Genomic DNA, 23,509 nt, shown 5'->3' on the forward strand with positions numbered 1-23,509 from the left:
AAATATAAAAGTACAAAAAACAAAAAAAAGTTAATTTCAGAACTAACTACTCTGGTTAAAAAAAGAGCTAAATGTATATGCTAGTGTGTGAAAGCTTTCATAAATGTATACGTACTGCATAATTGACTAAAGAATGCATTTGTCATATGATGAATGTATAACTGCAGAACTATAAGGAAGTGCTTTACCATGACACTGTAAGCTCTTTAGCTACAGCGTGGTCAGCTACTTCCGAAGGACAGAGATGCAACATATGTACATATATAGTGTCCTTCCATCTCCGCTGCTGCTTAAACTGCACACATGTAGTGGGTAATACAGGCACCCTTGCACCATGGTGCAAGAATATCTGTCTCGTGTGGAGTTTATTTTGTGCAGGAAGACACACCTTCCTGTACAAAAACAATCAGTAATGCATTTTTCTTCTACAATGTATGCTGCACATTGTAGCGTATATTTGAATGAAGAAAATGAGGAGAAATGAAAACAATTCTGCAGCAGAATAACAAGCTCTCTGTACCACCAGTACATTACTGTTTGTGACGTACTGGTTGCACAGGTGGCTCCTCCATATTTACAAGGAGAAAAAAAGTTACCCTACTTGACTTTTCCTTTTCTTCAAAATACAGCCCCTTCATACGCAGCTTTTTACGTATATATATTACATCATTCATAACATGGTTAGTGACATCACTGATCACATCACTGATGACATCTCATATGACATCACTGATGACAGCATCCAGTGAATGTGGTTTGGTTTGTTATTTAAATATGTATTATATATAGAACAATCTGCATTAAAGAATGAGTTGATAAAAAAAATCTGGATAAAGGGTTAAGTAGCAGTGTGATTGATTGTTTACTTGACTAATTTATACTGTCTCATTAAATATACTGAATAGTGACTAAACTGTGTGAATATCTGTATTACTTTGTCAATTGTTCTGTAAACTGCTGCACCAGTTGGTTACTACCTACACGAAAATCTATATTACTTACTGATTAGTTAACTGAGTATTTGTATGGGAGACTGAATGTGTGTGTGGGTCTCTGGGGGGTGTCTGACTGCCCAAAGATGTGTGAATAGTTGATTCAGTAGGTTTATGACGTTAGGACTACATGTTATAACAATTGTTTGGGTGAGTTAATATCTTTATGGGTGTGGTAATGAGCAAATATATCTCTCAATGCTATATGTACAATAAAGTACAAAAGTAAAAGCAACTGTGTGTGATATTTGTTGTATATATAGAAGTATACATATAACTAAGTTATTGCATCAGTAACTGTATGGATAACTGTGTACTTGTAATAGTGATTTTATAACACTAACTATGAGTTACTATCTAAGTGCTGTTTGTATAAGTGTTAGGGGTAGTATTTTAGGGTTTAGGGTAGTGTAGTGGTGTTTGTGTACTGAACGGGTTGTGCTGGCGATAGATTTAGTGTTTAAGATAGTGCATTGGTCTTTGTGTAGAGTAGGGGGTCGTGTTGGTGGTAGATTTTGCGTTTAGGGTAGTTCACTGGTGTTTGTGTAGTGTTGGCGGTCGTGCTGAGGGTAGTGTTCTAAGGTTTAGAATAGTGCAATGGTGCTCGTCTGCTGTAGGGGATAGTGTTTTAGGGTTTAAGGAAGTGCAGTGGTGTGTATGTACTATAGAAGTTCATGCTGGAAGTAGTGTTTTAAGGTTTAGGGTAGTGTAGTAGTGTTTGTGAAGTGTAAGGTTTGTGCTGGGGGTATGTATTAACATTACACTATGACCACCCAAAGAACAATTATCACTACTAACCACCAACAAATTCCAGGTGAAGTTATCAGGAGAAAGCTAGGAAAACGTTTGTCTATATTAAATGCTTCTAATTAAGGACATTTCAAATCATTACATGCAGTGTCCCACAAATGATATTACCACAACAGTAAGTCTCCCTAACTTACATTTAAAGTGGATAAACATGTTTCATGTGACAGACCCATAGGCCAACGCTGCAGCTTCCTCATGCTTCAACACCCTCCACATACTTAGCAAGACCTTCAAATAGACCCACCCCCGAACCAAGGAAGACCATCACCCAAGCACTCATCACCAGCAGGCTGGACTACGGGAACGCCCTCTATACCAGAAAAACACATTTCTACTCCATAAACTTCAGACTGTCCAGAACACCGCAGCCAGACTCATCCTCAGCATCCCACAACAAGACCACATTACCCAGCATAAACAAGCACTCTGCTTGCTCCCCGTCAAAAAATGAGTGACCTTCAAGCTGCTCACACAAACCTATAAAGCCCTCCGCAACACTGGACTCTAATACCTCAATCTCCTTCTATACCAACAAAAGAAACCTCCACTCCACTGATCAGGCCTTGGCTGAAATTCTCTGTATCCACAGAACCAGACAGGAGGCACATCCTTCTCCTACATCATGGCCAAGACCTGAAATGAACTCCCGCTTAGCATCAGTTGAACCCCCACGCAGAAAGCATTCAGGAAGACCCATAAGACCTGGCTTTTCGAATTGCCAAAGGAGCACAAATCCCCCTCACAAACTCCCACAGCACCTGTAAACCCTCACAGGTGAGTACTGCGCTCTATAATCCCTAATTGACTAATTGATATGCCACCACAGTGTGTGTTTGAGTGTTATCAACAGGCCCTGCCATTCATTTGCCTGTCTGTAACTCGTAAGAGTAGTGAAATGAGCAGTGCTACCTTCTTTAATATACACAGAATCTCTGAGATTGGCTTTTTTTGGCTTCACCTCTGAGAGCTACTTTCAGAGTGCTAGTAAGCTACCAGTAGCTCCCGAGCTACTGGTTGAAGACCCCTGGTATGGATAGTGAGTGGGGAATTATAGGCCTGAAGCACAAGTGTGAAAGTGGTTAGACCATTACATGCATAGTGCACAGCAGTTTGAAGCACTCCATGCCCTAAAGCCTGGCTCACTGCATGCTTACTGACTGAATGATTACATTAATATAAGTAAAGACACTGGGTGAATTCTTAATTGGTTGATTTTTACTTTAGTGAATGAATTACTGCATGGTACTGAAAAGCTAATTTTGAAATTGCAAGAGCAGTCACAATGTGTTTGCTGGAGAATATAGATAGTGACTGGGGAATTGTAGGCCTAAAGCACAAGTGTGATGCTGGCTACACCACTACATGCATAATGCATGTTTGAAGCAGTGCATACCCTAAAGCCTGGCTTACTGTAAGAGTGTACGTACTTATGTAACTGCAAACACATCAACAAACCAAATCATTCTCTCTCAATTTTGCCAAATGGACACTGATTCAAAGTGTGATTCTAGACAAATAACAGTAACCCTTGCAGTGTATAAAAAAGATTACAAATATTAGATAAACAAATGTATTAAAACTCGCAGTAATGGAATTAAATAAATTAATAGTCGGATATAAATTAGAATACTCAAAGTTTAATAGAAAGTATCTCTGGCATGGGATACAAGGAAAATATGGGTTTAGGGTAATGAAGAATAATAAAAAAAAATTACAAAAAGGGAAGTTACTACAATGATAATTCAAAAAAGAAAAAGGGGAATAAATGTTAATACTCATATGAAAAGAAAGTAACCTATAGAAATGCTTTAATAAGAAAAAAGAATTTAAATTAAGCATTTTAGAAGTTATACAAAATTTAAAAAGTATGGAAAGAGGCATGTTTACATAAACACGTGACGCACTAAAACTGAGGAAATGAGAAGAACTGCCGACTAAAAAACGTGACTTAAAAGTGGGAGGAGCAATACATTGATCCCATAGAGTGTTAAGTAACTAAAAAGTATATAAACCACACCCATGGGATAATTAGTTTAATTTCAGAGACTCAATACGGGCGAAGAAACTATGAGCAAGGTAATGATTCGGGACTGCAGAAGCATCTTCAGAATATCTTTCATTTCCTCAGAGGGAACATATTGTTAATGTATATTTAAAAATACATAAAACATTATGTCCCCGCCAGAGGAGTTGGATGAATTTCGTTGGAGGAAGGAAAAAATATCGAAGAGAGGTAAATTATCTGAATGGGTATATGTTTGATATTTTTGAAAAAGAAAGCAAAAAAATGTAAATGATTATAGAATGTGGAATGATTAAGTTTAAATGTAATATAATAACAAGTTTACGAAGCAACCATTACAAGAAATATAAGTTAATTAACAAATTACTACTTGCAAAGTAATAATTTGGAGCGAAACCATCATCTTGAATTTATCTTTCATTTCCACAGAGGGATCATATAGTTAATGTATATTTTAATTTATATATAACTTTATGATCCATCAATTGGAGTTGAATGCCTTTCAACAGAGGATTTAAAAACATAAAAAATAATATTTTTTTTAGTATGCAAGTATTTCTTAATGATTGAAAAATGTAGTATAAATAAAGTATTGACAAAAAAACGAAATCATTTGGAATAAAAGAGAATACTCTTTATCTTCTAGAGTGAAAATGGGCTAAAAGTATTTTTATTGAGTAGTGCTTTATCCTATTTTCACTCGTGAAGAACAGCAGGATTATCTTCACAAGCACTTTTTTGGAAATAAATATTCTAATTGTGGCTTCAAATGTTAATAATTCTTTACATTTTTAAAAATGATTGTTAAATGTAATATTGAAATGAAATGTACATAAAAAAAGAAAGATGAAGTAGTGAGGGAGTGTTTGTCTTAGCACTTCTATTCTACTTTATCTGAAGGTAAAAAAAGCCTAAACATTTAAATAGAAATGATGGGGCAACACTTATATAATGTAAACATAAGGAATGAGTGCTTATGATAAAATAAAATAAATGTGGTCCAACACGTGATACCAATAATTGAAAAATAGATTTTGCATTTCACCCATGTGATGAATATAAAAGACTCAATAAAAATATTTTGAAAACTTGTGCATTTTTCTTTCAAGGATGGTTTGAAGATTTCTACAATTAATGAAAGGACGAAGTACTCCATGCTAAAGGAGAAAAGTCAGTACAATTATGATAGAATAGAAAATAGAATAATATTTGTAAACACCTTCACAGTCAACAAACTCGTAAACACAGTAGACAGTTTAAATTAAAAACACCCTACCACAACTGGGGGCATATTATGTTATGTTTTGTTATGTTATTGCTATTTGTAAAGCGCAACTGTTACCAACAAGGTGTCCTGGCGCTATGAGAAGACCTAAAGTGGAATCAGCCAGACAGAGAGATACGCACATTGGTTTAGATCAATTTGTGAAAAGCCAAGTTTTTAGTGTCTTCCTGAAATCAAGGAGGTTGGTCATGCTTCTTAAAGAAAGAGGAAGCGCATTCAAGGCCTTTGCTGCGTTAACTGTGAAACATCTGCCCCCCCTGTTGGCCTTCTTCACCCTAGGTACTGTCACCAATTTGCCGTCAGAAGATCGTAATATTCTAGTCGGGGTGTACCAGTAGGTGAGTTGCTTGAGGAATTCAGGCCCTATTCCATGAAGGGCCTTGAAAACCAAGCACAAGGCCTTGAATTGGGTTCGTTTCCTCACTGGCAGCCAGTGCAGGGCTTTAATTTGGGCAGAGATGGATTCCGACCTAGGTGTGCGAGTAAGTAATCTGGCCGCTGCATTCTGAAGAATCTGCAGTTTGTTTAGTGATCCCTCATGTATCTTCAAATACAGACTGTTGCAGTAATCCAGTCTCTGCATAATCAAAGCAGTAACAACTGTTTTTTGTGCTGCTGTGGGGAGTAATGGCAATATTTTTTTGCAAGATTTTAGAATATAGGTAGTAGTGGAGACCACTTTATTAACCTGGTCCCTGCAGCTCAATTTCTCATCAATCGAGAAACCCAGATTTTTCACTTTCCTAACTGGCGTGGGAATCTGGCTCAGGTCTGCTGGCCAGCAGTCTGGCGTCCAGAGGTTTTGGTTGTTTCCAAACAAAACCACCTCTGTTTTTCTGGAGTTGAGTTTCAAACAGTTTTGTACCATCCAACCCCCGACGGCACTCATACAATTTTGGGGTCAAAGATGAACCCTGCGGAACACCACAAAGCAGAGAGAATGATTTCGCTTCAAATTCCTCTAGGGCTATGCTTTGTACTCTATCAGCTAAGAATAATTTGAGAAGTTTCCAGGCAGATCCTATCTCCTGTAAATGGTCCATCTACACCACATGGTGGACCGTGTCGAATGCCGCCGAGAGATCCAACATGATCAGTGCGGTATTCCCTCCTTGATCTAAAATGATTCTGATCTCCTCTTTGGATTTTACGAGCGCCGCTTCAGTACTGCGGCTTCCTATAAACCCGAACTGGGTTGGGTCTAGGGCATGTGTGTCTTGCAAAAATGTGTTGAGTTGAGCATTGATATTCCTTTCAATGACCTTCGCTGGGAGAGGAATTCTGGAAATTGGTCTAAAATTATTGGGGTCATTGACATCCAGATTGGATCTTTTCAGTAGTGAGATAATTGAAGCATGTCTTTTGGAAAATACCCTTCTAAATACATAGGGGCCCATTATGATAGCGGATAATCCGCATCCCCCGGAAGCCACAGCCGGCCCGGAGTATGCGGATTATCCGCTGTGGACTGAGAAAAGACCCCCGCCAGATTAGGATGGCTGGGGCATCTTTTTTCAGTCCGCCGCTTTTCCGCCGCGGTCGCCTTCCGACCGCGGCGGAAAAGCTCTAACATGGCTGATAGACACCGCCAGCCATATTAGGATGGCTGTGCTCCTATGCCTTTCCACGGCGGCATTTCCGCTGTGGAAAGGCATATGGTGTTTACTTTGGGGGCCCGTTGCGGGCCCCCAGGGGTGAAGGAGGTGGGGGGTGCACATGGGGGGGTACCTATGGTACCCCCCCTGCCTTTGCATGCACGAAGTGGCAGGCACCACGCGGTGCCTGCAGCTTCGTGCATGCAAAGGTAAACATGCCTTTTTGAACATTGCGGCGTGTGCTGCTTCAAGCAGCACCCGCCGCAATGTTAAATATACAGGATGTGACCGCCAGGGTGGCGGTCACATCCTAATTAGCACGGAGGGACCGCCGCTGCCCCTGCGGACGGTCCCTCCTCCTCTGGGGTGGCGGACGGACACAGGTCCATCCGCCATCCTAATAGGCCCCCTAGTATTGAAGATGGAAGTCAGTATTCTTGAGACTGGCTCTGCAGCTGAAATAACTACTGAACTAGGACATGGATCAGTTGGAGCGCCTGCCTTTACCTTCAGTAGTAAATTACAGGTGTCAAATTCTGTTAAAGGGGTAAAGTGGAGGAGAAACGGGGTGTCTTTGTTTATTTCTGCATGAACTGACGCTAAACTCTGTGTTGTTTCGCTGGTAGAGTCAGAGAAGGTGACAAAGATGTTATTCACCTTCTCAAAAAAACAATTAGCAATTTTATTACACAGCTCTTGGCCGGCTGCGAAAGTCGGGCAGAATGGAAGAGCTTCTGTTTTTACTATTTTAAAAATCTCTTTGGAAGAGTTTTTAGCTTGACTAATTCTGTCAGAGAAATATTCTTGTTTTACTTTATGGAGCAGCTGTTTATACACTGCAAGACTTGTTTTATAGGCCAGTCTGTTCTTGTCATTGTAACCCGCCCTCCACTTTCTTTCCAAGTGCTTACAAGCAAGTTTCTGATCCCTGAGTTCAGGTGAGTACTATGGGGCAGAAGGCTTTTGTCTAGTATGATGGAAATATTTGAAATATTTTATAGGTGCTAGTTCCTTTCCTGCCTCTGCTAGCCAGTTAGTGTAAGAGCTGGTAGCCTCATCTATGTCATCTATTTCATGCTCTGGTCACTGAGTTTATTCTCAGAGGTTTTGGGGCTACCTGGTCAGGCAAAGTAATCTCATATATAACTGCTGAGTGGTTAGACCATGCCAAAGGAAGGACATTGAGAGTTGCCAATAGCAAATTATTTGAAAAAATACCATCTAAGGTATGGCCAGCTATGTGAGTAGCTTCCCTCACTAGTTGCTTTAGGTTTGCACCTTCCATCAGTTCAAGCAGCCTGGAAGTATCTGGATCGAATGAAGACTCCAGATGATAATTAAAATCTCCCAAAATAGTGTAGGAGTCAAAGCTAATCCCTCTTTCCAGTATGCAGCCTATTTGTGAAAGAAACCGCACTCTTGGGCCAGGGGGCCTGTAAATGAGAGCTCTTCTGAAAGAGTAGTGGTGTGAAAAATTCAAACAGAAATCCAGGGTTTCGCATTCCTCCTTGGTTATAGGGGTGAACGATGCAGTAATAATAATAATAATAATAATAAAAAGGGAGTTTTATAAAGCGCGCGGTTACGCTCAACTAGCGTGTCCCTGCGCTAAGACAGAAAACTCATGAAGGCAGGCCGCAAGGTCAGCTAGAATTACCATGTGTAGAGATGTGTTTTTAGCTTCTTCCTGAAGTCGGCTTCAGACAGTTCTAGTGTCGCGATCTCTCTCGCCACCACAGCCAGAAGAAAGGCACGTCGCAGGGGGCGTCCTTACCAGACGGACTACATGTCCCAGAGAGCCATGCGGCGTTGGAAGGCAGGAAGACGGGCTGATCCCATATAGGCTCCTCCCCAGCAACAGAAAGGTGCTTGACAATTGTTTTAGTGGTCCAGGTAATGGCGGAAGGTGTTGTCCCCGCCGGATTTATTACCAAGAAGCCCAGCGCCGACGAAGAGCCTGCGAGGTCAGAGTGTGAAGCCCAGCACCGACGAAGAGCCTGCGAGGTCAGAGGAGAAGCTGTTTTCCTGCTGCAAGTCACAAGTAACGTTAAAGAAAAACGGGATCGTTTTTCTTCCAAAACCTTTTCCTGATTGAATTTCAATAGCGCGGAAGCGCATTCTATGTGTATATCTCGAACCAGAGTTTTTGTACCTTTTGAGGTCAAGTATATTAGTTATATTCCGTATTCATTCCTTTGATACATTGGCAATCGTTTGTTCCCAAGAGTTATTGGAAGCAACACGAGACTGGCAAGAAACATTGCATCGTGTCACAAACAGTATCCTTCAGAGCCGGAGGTTAGAGACGTCTAGCTGGAACATATTATTTCTATTGAGGGAAGTGATTATAACTTTCCTTTCACTGAATTCCGTTGTCTTGGAATAGGGGACAGCATCATAACATCGCATGAATCCTATTGTGGTGTTTTTGGTAGGTGTAGTAACCTGGGGATAGGGGGTGTGGATGCTAGTCAGAGGAGGCTCTTATTCTTGCTCTCTGTCTCCCCACGCTACAGTACCTTCCTCAACCGAGATCTCGTGGATAACCCAGACCAGACCCAGAAGAGATTGCAGCAAACCCTGATCAGACTATTCCCTTCTCACCTCCCGGCTTCTTACAATACACGCTCAGGAAGTGGATGCAGATTTACTGCTGGGTGTTGTGTTGGGAAAAGTCGAGGGGACTTACGTCCGATCGTCTCTGCTGGACATCTGTATAAGGTTAGTGGCGCGCGTTTATTTGTGCGCTACTTAAAATCACGACAGATTGTCAAGCCCAAGAATACTGCCCAGCCCAGACGATGGATACCAATACTGTCCTTGCTTCATTATTGGAAAGTTTTTCGGAACTACAACATGAGGTCCAAACATCTCATGCAGAGAACCAAGCATTGTATCAAGAAGTTTCTCTAATGCGCAAGGAGTTGTCTGATTTGGCGCATAAGGAACCAGGGGTGAGACCCATACTCAAACCTGCCACCTTGCCCCCTCCTTCTTCATCTCGACCAGGGGGGTTTTTTGTGCCTATGTCTCCTCCGCCTACGACTACAGAGACAGTACCTACGGTCCAGATAATCCAGAACACTGGGATACCTCTTGCTCCTCCTGAGAGGTTTTATGGAGACCCTCGAAAATTTGAGACCTTTCTTAACCAGTGCCATCTCCATTTTTTGTGCAAGCCAGCGGTCTTTCTGGATGAAGCAGCGAAAACAGCGTTTATGATGTCGTACATGGGAGGGAATGCGTCAAGTTGGACCATCCCCTTACTGGAACGGAATGACCCAGTGTTACATAATTTTCCTGATTTTTGTCTCGAGTTAAGAAAGTTGTTTGACAGAAAGTCTCATATGTTAACTCTTGACCGTGAACTAATGACATTGAGACAGGGTTCGCAAGATCTTTTGTCTTATATTACCACCTTTAATCGCCTCCTAGTTGAAACCGACTGGCCTGTGGAGAAACGGATTTCCCTCTTTTATCAGGGTTTGAGAGGAGAATTGAAGGACGTGTTAGCTCAAGTGGTACAATTGCCGACAACAGTAACGGAGCTCATTGACTTGACCGTCCAGCTAGACCATCGATTGCTGGAAAGAAAAGGGGATAGAACTAGGGGGGAGAACCGCTTCTATTATCCTCTAGCAAGACAACGAGTAGGAGGAGAAGAAAAAGCCAAGATACCAGAGGAGCCGGAACCTATGCAGATAGGAGGGATTAGAGGCCCTCTCACCAACGAAGAAAAAGAGAAAAGGAGACGCGTTAAGCTTTGTCTATATTGTGGCAAAGGGGGGCATTTTATTAAGGAATGCCGAGCTCGTAATTACGTTCCAGGACGTGTTTCTCTTCCTCGAGTCCAGGCCACGATGAAGGCCGAAGACCAGTCGGAAAACTGAAGATCTCAAATCAGGCGGAGGTCTATGATTTGAGATGCCAGCTTCCCATGATCTCCCCTATTCTTGCCAACACCCTCCATCCAGCAGTGGCCCACATGAATGTCAGTGTGTCTCTCTGGATTAATTCTCGAGATAAATTGCAGATTGACGCCCTTTTGGACTCTGGGGCCACTGGAAACTACATCGACCAAGACTTCGCATTAAGAATGGGAATTCCTTGTGAAAATAAACTGAAACCTGAAACCGTGAAGGCGGTGGACGGAACGGTCCTTTCATCGGGCCCGGTGGTATATCACACCCTTTCTCTTTTGATGGAGTTTGGGGTGGATCATCAAGAACATATACAATTCGACTTGATTGACGCACCGCAATTTCGTCTGATCCTGGGGATGCCATGGCTCACCCTGCATGATCCTTTTGTGAGCTGGTCATCCCGCACCATCAGGATGACTTCACTCTATTGTAAGGAACATTGTAGGAACCAGGAAGTTCTTCCTTTAGCTACTGAACCCTCACCAGCCACCTACCTGGCGAATACATGCACCCTCGAGAAGTTCTGTTGTGCCACGGTTCTGCCTGCTGAATACCTAGAGTACCACGCATTGTTTGATAAACAAAAGGCTACCCAGTTACCACCCCATAGGGTTTATGATTGCCGTGTAGACCTGGTACCGGGAGCAGATATTCCATGCAGCAGGGTGTATGCACTGACGGAAAAAAATTGTAAATTGTAAATTGACACTTGTATAGCGCACTACTCACCCGCAAGGGTCTCAAGGCGCTTGTACGAATACCGCTGTGGAACCCATCCTGGCTTTCCCTGTGAGGTGTCCACTCCTGGGCACCCCCAAGGTGGAGGCCAGGAATCCTTAGCGTTGTGGGGGCCGTTGTGGAGATTAAGCAAGCTATTGCCCAGAGTTGCAGAGTGGGACTCCATGATTGGAATAGGCACCAAGGCGAGAATTATCAGGTCTGTGGAACTTTTGAGCCCAAGACCCGCCGAGGCAGGGAATTGAACCCTGGTCCCAGGCTAGACCTCTGCATCAGGGTCTGCCGCTCTAACCATTGAGCCACACTTCTCCACAAAAAAAGAGACCCAATATCTGAAAGCTTATATTGAGGACAACTTGGCAACCGGGATTATTAGACACTCCACCTCACCTGCTTCCTCGCCGATGTTTTTCATAGCTAAAAAGGACTGTAATGAGTTGAGACCCTGTATTGATTACCGCGCCATCAACAAGGTAACAATAAAGAACCGTTATCCTCTTCAACTGATTCCTGTCCTGATGGATCAATTGAAGGGAGCACGTTATTTCACGAAGCTCGATCTCCGGGGGGCGTACCATCTTGTAAGAGTACAGAAAGGGGACGAGTGGAAGACGGCGTTCAGGACCAAATTCGGTCTTTTTGAGTATAGGGTAATGCCTTTTGGTCTCTGTAACGCCCCGGCTGCCTTTCAATTCTTCATGGACGAGCTGTGATTTATTCATCGAATATGCTAGATCATATCACCCATGTGAAGACCGTGTTGAGTAAGCTTCAACAGAATTCGTTGTATGCCAAGTTGGAAAAGTTCCTCTTCCATGTCCAAGAAGTCGCCTTCTTGGGGTACGTGATAGATGCCCAAGGGTTCAGAATGGATATGAGCAAGGTTGAAGCTATCCCTGCCTGTCTCTTGGTCTATCCATCCTGTATTCCATGTGTCTCTCCTCCGGCCCTGTCCGCTGAGTATGCGTTTGCCGGAGCGTCCTCAAGCTCTGGAGGTTGAAGGTCAGGAAGAGTATGAGGTTCAGGAAGTACTGGATTCACGTATGGTGCGTGGCAGAATCCAATACCTGGTCGATTGGAAAGGGTATGGACCCAAAGACCGGACATGGAAACCCGTGGATAACTTGCATTGCCCTGACTTGGTCGCTCAATTCCACGAGCGGTTCCCTGGTAAGCCGGGTCGACCGTCGGGTCGGCTGTCCTCGAGAGGGGGTACTGTCGCGATCTCTCTCGCCACCACAGCCAGAAGAAAGGCACGTCGCAGGGGGCGTCCTTACCAGACGGACTACATGTCCCAGAGAGCCATGCGGCATTGGAAGGCAGGAAGACGGGCTGATCCCATATAGGCTCCTCCCCAGCAACAGAAAGGTGCTTGACAATTGTTTTAGTGGTCCAGGTAATGGCGGAAGGTGTTGTCCCCGCCCGATTTATTACCAAGAAGCCCAGCGCCGACGAAGAGCCTGCGAGGTCAGAGTGTGAAGCCCAGCGCCGACGAAGAGCCTGCGAGGTCAGAGGAGAAGCTGTTTTCCTGCTGCAAGTCACAAGTAACGTTAAAGAAAAACGGGATCGTTTTTCTTCCAAAACCTTTTCCTGATTGAATTTCAATAGCGCGGAAGCGCATTCTATGTGTATATCTCGAACCAGAGTTTTTGTACCTTTTGAGGTCAAGTATATTAGTTATATTCCGTATTCATTCCTTTGATACATTGGCAATCGTTTGTTCCCAAGAGTTATTGGAAGCAACACGAGACTGGCAAGAAACATTGCATCGTGTCACAAACAGTATCCTTCAGAGCCGGAGGTTAGAGACGTCTAGCTGGAACATATTATTTCTATTGAGGGAAGTGATTATAACTTTCCTTTCACTGAATTCCGTTGTCTTGGAATAGGGGACAGCATCATAACATCGCACGAATCCTATCGTGGTGTTTTTGGTAGGTGTAGTAACCTGGGGATAGGGGGTGTGGATGCTAGTCAGAGGAGACTCTTATTCTTGCTCTCTGTCTCCCCACGCTACAGTACCTTCCTCAACCGAGATCTCGTGGATAACCCAGACCAGACCCAGAAGAGAGTGCAGCAAACCCTGATCAGACTATTCCCTTCTCACCTCCCGGCTTCTTAGAATACAATACATGCTCAGGAAGTGGATGCAGATTTACTCCTGGGTGTTGTGTTGGGAAAAGTCGAGGGGACATACGTCCGATCGTCTCTGCTGGACATCTGTATAAGGTTAGTGGCGCGCGTTTATTCTTGCGCTGCTTACAATCACGACATCTAGGCGAAGATCCAGGGGTAGAGCGTTCCAGCCCTTCGCCACCAAGTAGCGAAATGATCTGCCTCCCATGCGAGCCTTTCTTATCCTCGGGACCTTTAACAGGCCACCCTGGGAGGAACACAGTGCTCGCGTGGGTTCGTACCTGGAGACCAGACTCTGGAGTGGTGCTGGTGCCCTCCCATTAAGGATACGATGGCAGGTGCAGAAAGGCCTTAAACTCGACCCTTCTCCTCACTGGGAGCCAGCTAAGAGTCTGAAGGGCAGCTTTGGAGGCTGATATTTTAGGAAGCTTCAGAATAAGGCAGGCTGCCGCGTTCTGCAGCACCTGGAGACGATTTAATACCTTACTGGTTGCTCCCAAATACAGTAGGTTACCGTAATCCAGGCGTGATGTAACGAGGGCATGTACCAGCGTCCTGCGGGCAGATATGGGAAGAAGATCTAAGACCTTCCGCAAACTTTTTAGGACGCTGAAACAGACACCCACCACCCGGCCTATCTGAGGTCCAAAAGACAAATCAGCATCGAGCCAAACTCCAAGATTCTTGGCTTCCCGACAGGGTGTAGGTACCTCGCCCAGGCAAGAGGGCCACCACGCCGACGACCACACAGAAGGGCTCCCCCCCACCACGAGCACCTCGGTCTTATTGCCATTCAGTTTGAGGCAATTGGTGGACATCCAGGTTGCCAACTCCTGCATACAGGTTCTGAATTGGTCCACCGCAAGGCCAGGTGCACGCAATAGGGAGATAGCCAGCTGCGTATCGTCGGCGTAGGATACTATGTGCATTCCATGACCCTCCACTATAGAGCCCACTGGGGAGACATATAAATTGAACAGGGTGGGGCTCAGTGACGAGCCCTGGGGCACGCCCTGTCCCAGACAGATCTCCCCAGAGTAGCAGTCACCCTGGCGGACCTGGAAGCCTCCCCCCGTCAGAAAGGACTGGAGCCATCTAAGTGCAGTGCTCGATATTCCGCCATTATTCAGACACTGTAGCAAGGTGGTGTATGCTACAGTGTCGAATGCCGCACTTAGGTCCAGCAGGATGAGGGCCATGGTCTGTCCTTCATCCACCCCCTGGCATAAGGTCTCCATCAGGAGCGCCGATTCAGTAGAGTGGCGGGGACGGCAACCAAATTGGGTGTCATGCAGGAGGGCAGCCTCCTCCACGAAATCCATCAGCTGTGCGTTAATAGCTTTTTCTGCCACTTTAGCCAGGTAGGGCAGAAGGGAGATAGGTCGGAGGTTCTCTAATTATTCGAAACTGATGTTAGATTTCTTCCTCAAGGAGAGGACCACTGCCTGCTTCCAGTCTCTAGGCACTATCCCAGTCTTAAATGACAGGTCAAGCATGATGTAAGGTTCCAACACTGGCAAGCTTTCGGCTAGTCGTTTAGGCATGGTGGGGTCCCGAGGGGATCCAGACTTGATGGATTTACATATCTTTAAGAGGTCCTCCGGGGGCGGGGTAACGAAGTTGGTCAGTCTATGTCTATTCCCCCAATCCCTCTGACTTTCCACGAACTCAGTCCCTGCCATGGGGTGATTAGGGAATGACGAGTAGATTTTAGTTACCTTCTCGGCGAAAAAGTTCGCGATCTTATCACAGGATTCCGCCGAACACTCATCTGGGGCAGTGGCTGGTATCCCGCCCGAGAGAGATTTGTACAGCAGAAAAAGCTCCCTTGCGGAGTTGCCGGCCTCACTGATTCTGATGGCATAGTATACAGCTTTGGACTTCCTAATTAGTCCGTGATAGAGTCGCCTCTCAGTTAGATAAATCTCCCTGGTTTCCGTCGAAAAGGCCACTCGCCATTGCCTTTCTACTCGCTTCAGTGCTGCCTTTGCAACCCGCAGCTCGTCACTGTACCACGGGGCAGTTTTCTGAGTGCGGCCACCTACTTTAGCACGAGAGAGTGGAGCTGTGCAGTCAAGTGCCTCGGTGATACGATTGCAGAGGTTAGAGTTAGCAGTGTCCGCATCGTCCCCCCCCTGGACTCCCTCCTCTGATGAGTGCCGCACAGAACTTTGTCTGCGAGAAGTTTGCCCATCTCCGCCTAGATGTGGAGATTGAGATCCTCTAATACCAAGATTTTGTCTCCACGCAGCGCCGCCTCCATGTTGCCTTCAACTAGACTCTCCCCAAACCCAGCCATAGGGCCTGGGGGTCTATAGATAAGAAAGCCCTTCAACTTACAGCCTTCATTTACTTTAATGGTGAAGCTCCCCGCCTCACTATCTAAAATGGGGGAAGTATCTAATTGGCATTGTTGACTATGCTTAGCTACGATGGCGATACCCCCTCCTCTGCCGGCGGGTCTGTCCTGCCTCTGTATGGTATAGCCCTCCGGTAGTGCTTCTAGAGCATCAGGAGTCGAACCTTCATCCAGCCATGTCTCAGTGAGAAACAGAAGATCCCATTGTCTCTCAATGAGTAGGTCGTAGAGGTCGAGTCTGTGCTTCCGCAAGGAGCGTACGTTGAGCAGGCCACAGGTCAAAGTAAGGCCTGCCGATGCCAACTTTCTACCTAAATCATAGGAGTAGTGGCAGTGTTCACAGGCTGTATTATCCTCCACTCGCATCGTATGGAGGCATGAGTTGGCAGTGGTGTTGCGAAAAGCCAACAACTCCTGTCCGCTCCACCATATGCGTCCCACCTGATGGACATAGGGTCCGGCCCTGGACCGCGCCCGATCGCTAACGGGCGCACACGGGCTTGCCTGCGGCGCGCCTCTGGCGCGCCCGCTGCCCTGCCGGGAAAGACACATGGCTTAAGAAGGAAGCGGAAGGGGCATGGCCTGGCGCAGAGTGGGCGTGGCCTGGCCGGGGGGGGGTTCCCCGGAATGGCGTCGATGTTAGTGGCAGCCCCGCAGCAGCGTTTAGATCGGCTGCGCGGAATAAGGCTTTATCACGAGTGTCAGTAATGGAGTTATGGTATATAATTGCCACCCCCCCTTTTTATGGAGTCTATTCAACGTATAACAGAGGTAATTGGGTGGTGTTGCTTTAACTAGATCTGGACCAGATGAGTCATCCGTCCATGATTCCGTAATAAATGCAACCAGAATCCCTTCTTCTTCGATTAGGGAAGCGCACTCCAGACTATGTTTAACCAGGGATCTGGCATTGAGCAGGGCACATTTCTGAACCAAGTGAGAAGTGTTTGTTTACTCTGCTTGTGTTTTGCGGTCACAAGGTCACCATTGATTCCAGCAGAAGCTCTGGCAACATAGTATTGCACTCTGGACAAGGCACTCTGCACTGAGAGTGCATAGAATCTATATGCAATATCGAGCACTTCTGACCTGTAGGGTTGGGATTGAGGGATTTAAGCATATTGCTTGAATATTGAATTACGTCCTTACCATTGGTAATCCAACCAGGGGGACTGGTGCTAAGCACGGATCTGGCGCAAACTGAGTAAGGTCAGGGGCATGAAGCCTAGCCCGCTGACCTTGTACTACCAAAATGTCTGCCCCCAACCCGGAAGTCCCGCACTTCAAGCGAGCAGCCTCGACGGGATCAACAGAAGCTGGTAGGATTATCAGAGCAAATACAATTTTTTTAAGCAAGCAATTTTAAAATAAGCAATTCTAAAAATGAGAAGTTTTAACAATGCAATAGTTAAAAAGCAGCTCCAGCCATTTTTTAAGTACAATAGCAGCAGGGAAGCAATGCAGATATTATCCGCCTCACAAGTGATCTCTACGTGGGTCTCTCCCGGCTCATGCCTCAGGAGGACATCTCCATGCGCGTTCGTGCCTGCGTCCCCTTAAGTAAGGTAAGGGGCATGAAGCCTAGCCCGCTGACCTCGCACTACCAAAATGTCTGCCCCCAACCCGGAAGTCCCGCACTTCAAGCGAGCAGCCTCCCCGGGATCAACAGAAGCTGGTAGGATTATCAGAGCAAATACAATTTTTATGAGCAAGCAATTTTAAAATAAGCAATTCTAAAAACGAGAAGTTTTAAAAATGCAATAGTTAAAAAGCAGCTCTAGCCATTTTTTAAGTACAATAGCAGCAGGGAAGTAATGCAGATATTACCTGCCTCACAAGTGATCTCTACATGGGTCACTCCCGGCTCACGCCTCAGGAGGACATTATCAAGGAGGGTTTGAAAGGTATCATAAAATAAAGTGCGTCACAAAATGGGCTACATGCATGCTGAGGGTATCGTAACGTCACATAGAAAAAACAAGCCAATCAACATTAAGATGAGGAAGGTAGAGTTAACCGCAAAACAGCCAATCAATCGTTTTTCAAAATCTGCGCAAGGAAACGGATTGGTTGGTAATACGTCTTCTTACAATGCTTCACAACCAATGAAAAAGAGGTGTAGAAAGTTTCTGTTTTTAACATACGAGCAAATCAGATGACCTTGCAAGTACACGCAGCAAGAGGCAACTGTTACCCCTACACTAACATGCACTTACCCTACAGATGCACCCCCCTGGACTTAGAATAGTAATTGTTACCCCTACACTAACCTGCACTTACCCTACAGATGCACACTGCTCTCTCTTTCAAAATCCAAACTAGATTTACAACACCCTTGCAACACGTTCGCATAACTTTACTCATCTTAAAAATAATGCGGGGAGCCGGCGAGACCGTGGAGACATTGTGGCTCCCCCCACGATCCCCAACATTTTTTATAAGAGACGGGAATACGGTCCCCGGGAATATTAGAAAGTACTGATAGGGGCTATTTTGTAACGGCAAACAGTAAAAGTTGCGCACCCAGTGCAGCGCTCAGTACGGCCCCCTGGTGTGCACGGGCTGGATGTACGACTCATAATCTGTAGGCTGCGTGACTCCAGTGCCTTTGGTGCACAACTTTTACGCGTTTGGGAGCCGGCATTGCTTTTCCACATAGGGAGCTACTAACATGCAGCTCCCCATGTGGAAAAGCAATCTCATTTACATTTTGAAAGAGAGAACACATTTCCTTGCTATGGGAGGGTGGGATGGACACCCCGGGACACTGCAGGAACCGGCCCTCCCACAATACATAAAGCCCCGGGGAGTGGTGGTCCCCGAGGCTTTGGAAACCTTGCACACACCCCAACCATTTTTTTTGTAGCCCCGGGGGGTAATGGGGCCCTTGAGTGCTCCAGGAAGGGGGCCATGCAGTCCCCCTCCCACAACACATAAAGCCCCGGGGAGTGGTGGTCCCAGCGGCTTTGGGGACCTTGGACCTCTCCCCCACCATTTTTTTCTTTTTAACCCCAGGGGTAATTTTGCTTCCGGTATTTACCCCCCGATGTCTAATTATAAGAGCCCCCCATAGATATATAATCATTTTGCCCCCGGTATTTACCCCCAGGGGGCAAATTATAAAAAAAGCTCAGTTTTATTTTATTTATTTTACAGCAGAGTCGGCGCACCCTAAATACATCTGCCGTTTAAAAAGAAAAAAAATGTGGGCCCTGGGGGTCCTTCTGGGACCCCCTTAGCAGGTCTAGAGGGTAAAATTATTTCTACCTGCCCCCTCTCTACGTTTTGCACACATATTCCACTGATTTCCTCAGCCTCGCTTCTACCGAAGCACAAAATGGCTGCAACAGTTCCTGGTTTTGAATGTTTACAACCGCTTGACAGTCAATTAGCATTGAGCACGTGATCGGGACGGTGTGCTTATGGTACGATGACAATCCTCGCACAATCCGCGGATCCATCGTCCCCATAGATATATAAATGATTTTAACCATAATTTTCTCAGGAACTACTGAACAGATTAACACCATTTAAGCAAAAGACACAAGTCTGAACTGAGGACTACCTCTTTGCTAAATTTGGTGTAATTCTGTTAAGCCGTTCGGTCTGTTGCCGTGGCTAAATGTCCTATGGAAAATTGTATGGGGAAAACATGTTTTGGGACCCCCCTTTTTTCTCTGGCCCGCTTGATCAAACACCCCCAAACTGAGCTGGCCAAAAGTTTTGAAAATTTTGAGAAGATTCATCAATCGGCGCCAAAGTTATTGGCAATAGAATATTGCGGATTTCCTATGCATAATAGGTCCTAACTATAACTACCTACTGGCGACCGCCAGTAGGTAGTTATAGTTATAACCTAGTTTCCATAAGAAAAGCATTTTTTGATTTGCTAATAACTTTTGTATTGTTTGATGAATCTATGCAAAATTCTCCAAACCAAAAAATCTACCAAGGTCAGCTCCTATCCTGAAAGTTTGGGGGCGATTCGTCAAGCGAGGGCTGAGAAAATAGGGGGGTTCCAAAACACGTTTTCCCCATGTTAATTTCTATAGGAAATTTTGTGGCGAGCTGCAGCCCGAATTGCTGTACAGAATTACCCCAAATTTGGCCGAAAGGTAGAGCTTGGTGCAGAAAGCGACCTTTTTTTTTTAATTGTGTAAATCCGTTCAGTAGTTGCTGAGAAATTAGAAAAATGAAAGTTTTGGTATCTGGGAAGACCATAAGTCCTGTGCATGAGCTTCAATGTGAATGACTGTCAACACTCCAAACCAGGAAGTGCTGGCAGCAATCTTGTGGCTCGGTAGAAGCAAGTCACCAGATAACAGAGAAACATAGGTATAAAACAAGAGAAGGGGGCAGGGTAGACATACCCTGACCCCCTAAGCCTGCTCAGCCAAAAAAAGATTTTACTAATTTTTTATTTTGGCACAGTTGCACAGTAGTGCAGGGAGGGGGCAGGGCCTGACATAGCAAGTGTGCAAATGCACCCCCTGGCACATTGTAAATTGGGGGATTAAGTCCCCTTCAATCCTGAGGGTCCCTGGGGGTGAATTACCCCACAAGGTACCTCCAGTATGCGCCAAAGAGTTGCATTGCAGAGAGGTGTTGAGAGGCCCCGCCCCTTTTTACATATCTCTGCAACACAGCTCTGTGGCGCTTACTGGCGTAGCTGGTGGGCTAGTTGGCCCCCGGGGGACCCTCAGGACTCAAGGGGACTTAATCCCCCAATTCACATTATGCCAGGGGGCGTGTTTGCACAGTTTTGCAGCGAGGGGACATGGACTAAAAACAACAAGTGTGCAAACGTGCCCACTGGCGAGTTGTAAATTGGGGGATTTAGTCCCCCCTGATGTCACTGACATGGTTAGTGACATCACTGATGACATCTCAAATGACATCACTGATGACATCACTGATGACATCATCCACGAGAAAATCTGATGTACCTCCTCAGACCCACATATAACTTTGATACACCCACTCTAAAATATAGACTACCATTTTCAAAACCATTGACACAACAATACCAGTTACTACATACACGCTCACTGATTCCTAGGTCTAGACACACATCCACTCATTCACCCATACAATCACTTATACATGCAGTCACTCATCAATACAACACTATCATATGCACTCATACACCTACACAGACACACACACCACCACTCATCCAGAGTTACTCACACACCTAATCAGCCTAACAACAAGTGAGCAAACGCGCCCACTGTCGAGTTGTACATTTGGGGATTTATTCCCATTCAATCCTGGGAGTACCTGGGGGACAACTAGCGCACCAAGTACCTCCAGTAGGCATTTGCAGCATGGTTTAAAAAGAGGTGTGAGCTCGGAACAACTCTCTGCAATGCAGCTCTGTGTTGCTTACTGGAGTTACCTGGTGGGCTAGTTGGCCCCCACCGACCCTCAGGATTCAAGGGGATTTAATAGGGATGTTATAGTTAGAAATTAGCATTCAAAACCCCTTTGAAATTCACTGAAAAAACCACAGGTTTCAAGGATGTTATAGTTTGAAATTAGCATTTAATAAACCTTTGAAATTCACTGAAAAAAACATAGGTTTCAGGCACATTATAGTTAGAAATTAACATTTAAAAGTCCTAGATATTCACTTAAAAAAACATAGGTTACAGGGATGTTATAGTTAGTTCAGCTAACTATAACTCGCACACCCACAATGCACTGCTGATGCACTGCTGATGACGTCACATATTACATGATTCATGACATGAATTATGTACCACCACACTCGTTGTTGGTTTGGAAAGTAATTCCCCTTCAAAACTGAGGATCCCTGGGGGCCAACTAGCGCACAAAGTACCTCCAGTAAGCGCCACAGCACTATGTTTCAGAGTGGGGGTCCGAGGCCACTCCCCTTTGTCACCTCTCTGCAACGCAGCTCTGTGGCACTTACTGGAGGTACCTGGTTGGCTAATTGGCCCCCAGGGACCCTCAGGATTGAAGGGGACTTAATCCCCCAACTTACATTATGCCAGGGGGGTTGTTTGCACAGTCTTGCAGCGAGGGGGCATGGACTAAAAACAACAAGTGTGCAAATGCGCCCACTGGCGAGTTGTAAATTGGGGGATTTAGTCCCCCCTGATGTCACTGACATGGTTAGTGACATCACTGATGACATCTCAAATGACATCACTGATGACATCACTGATGACATCATCCACGAGAAAATCTGATGTACCTCCTCAGACCCAAATATAACTTTGATACACCCACTCTAAAATATAGACTACCATTTTCAAAACCATTGACGCAACAATACCAGTTACTACATACTCACTCACTGATTCCTAGGTCTAGACACACATCCACTCATTCACCCATACAATCACTTATACATGCAGTCACTCATCAATACAACACTATCATATGCACTCATACACCTACACAGACACACACACCACCACTCATCCAGAGTTACTCACACACCTAATCAGCCTAACAACAAGTGAGCAAACGCGCCCACTGTCGAGTTGTACATTTGGGGATTTATTCCCATTCAATCCTGGCAGTACCTGGGGGACAACTAGCGCACCAAGTACCTCCAGTAGGCATTTGCAGCATGGTTTAAAAAGAGGTGTGAGCTCGGAACAACTCTCTGCAATGCAGCTCTGTGTTGCTTACTAGAGTTACCTGGTGGGCTAGTTGGCCCCCACCGACCCTCAGGATTCAAGGGGATTTAATAGGGATGTTATAGTTAGAAATTAGCATTCAAAACCCCTTTGAAATTCACTGAAAAAACCACAGGTTTCAAGGATGTTATAGTTTGAAATAAGCATTTAATAAACCTTTGAAATTCACTGAAAAAAACATAGGTTTCAGGCACATTATAGTTAGAAATTAACATTTAAAAGTCCTAGATATTCACTTAAAAAAACATAGGTTACAGGGATGTTATAGTTAGTTCAGCTAACTATAACTCGCACACCCACAATGCACTGCTGATGCACTGCTGATGACGTCACATATTACATGATTCATGACATGAATTATGTACCACCACACTCGTTGTTGGTTTGGAAAGTAATTCCCCTTCAAAACTGAGGATCCCTGGGGGCCAACTAGCGCACAAAGTACCTCCAGTAAGCGCCACAGCACTATGTTTCAGAGTGGGGGTCCGAGGCCACTCCCCTTTGTCACCTCTCTGCAACGCAGCTCTGTGGCACTTACTGGAGGTACCTGGTTGGCTAATTATTGAAGGGGACTTAATCCCCCAACTTACATTATGCCAGGGGGGTTGTTTGCACAGTCTTGCAGCGAGGGGGCATGGACTAAAAACAACAAGTGTGCAAATGCGCCCACTGGCGAGTTGTAAATTGGGGGATTTAGTCCCCCCTGATGTCACTGACATGGTTAGTGACATCACTGATGACATCTCAAATGACATCACTGATGACATCACTGATGACATCATCCACGAGAAAATCTGATGTACCTCCTCAGACCCAAATATAACTTTGATACACCCACTCTAAAATATAGACTACCATTTTCAAAACCATTGACACAACAATACCAGTTACTACATACTCACTCACTGATTCCTAGGTCTACACACACATCCACTCATTCACCCATACAATCACTTATACATGCAGTCACTCATCAA

Source organism: Lissotriton helveticus, chromosome 4_1 (genome assembly GCF_964261635.1).
Source record: "Lissotriton helveticus chromosome 4_1, aLisHel1.1, whole genome shotgun sequence".
In the NCBI taxonomy this organism is placed as follows: domain Eukaryota; kingdom Metazoa; phylum Chordata; class Amphibia; order Caudata; family Salamandridae; genus Lissotriton; species Lissotriton helveticus.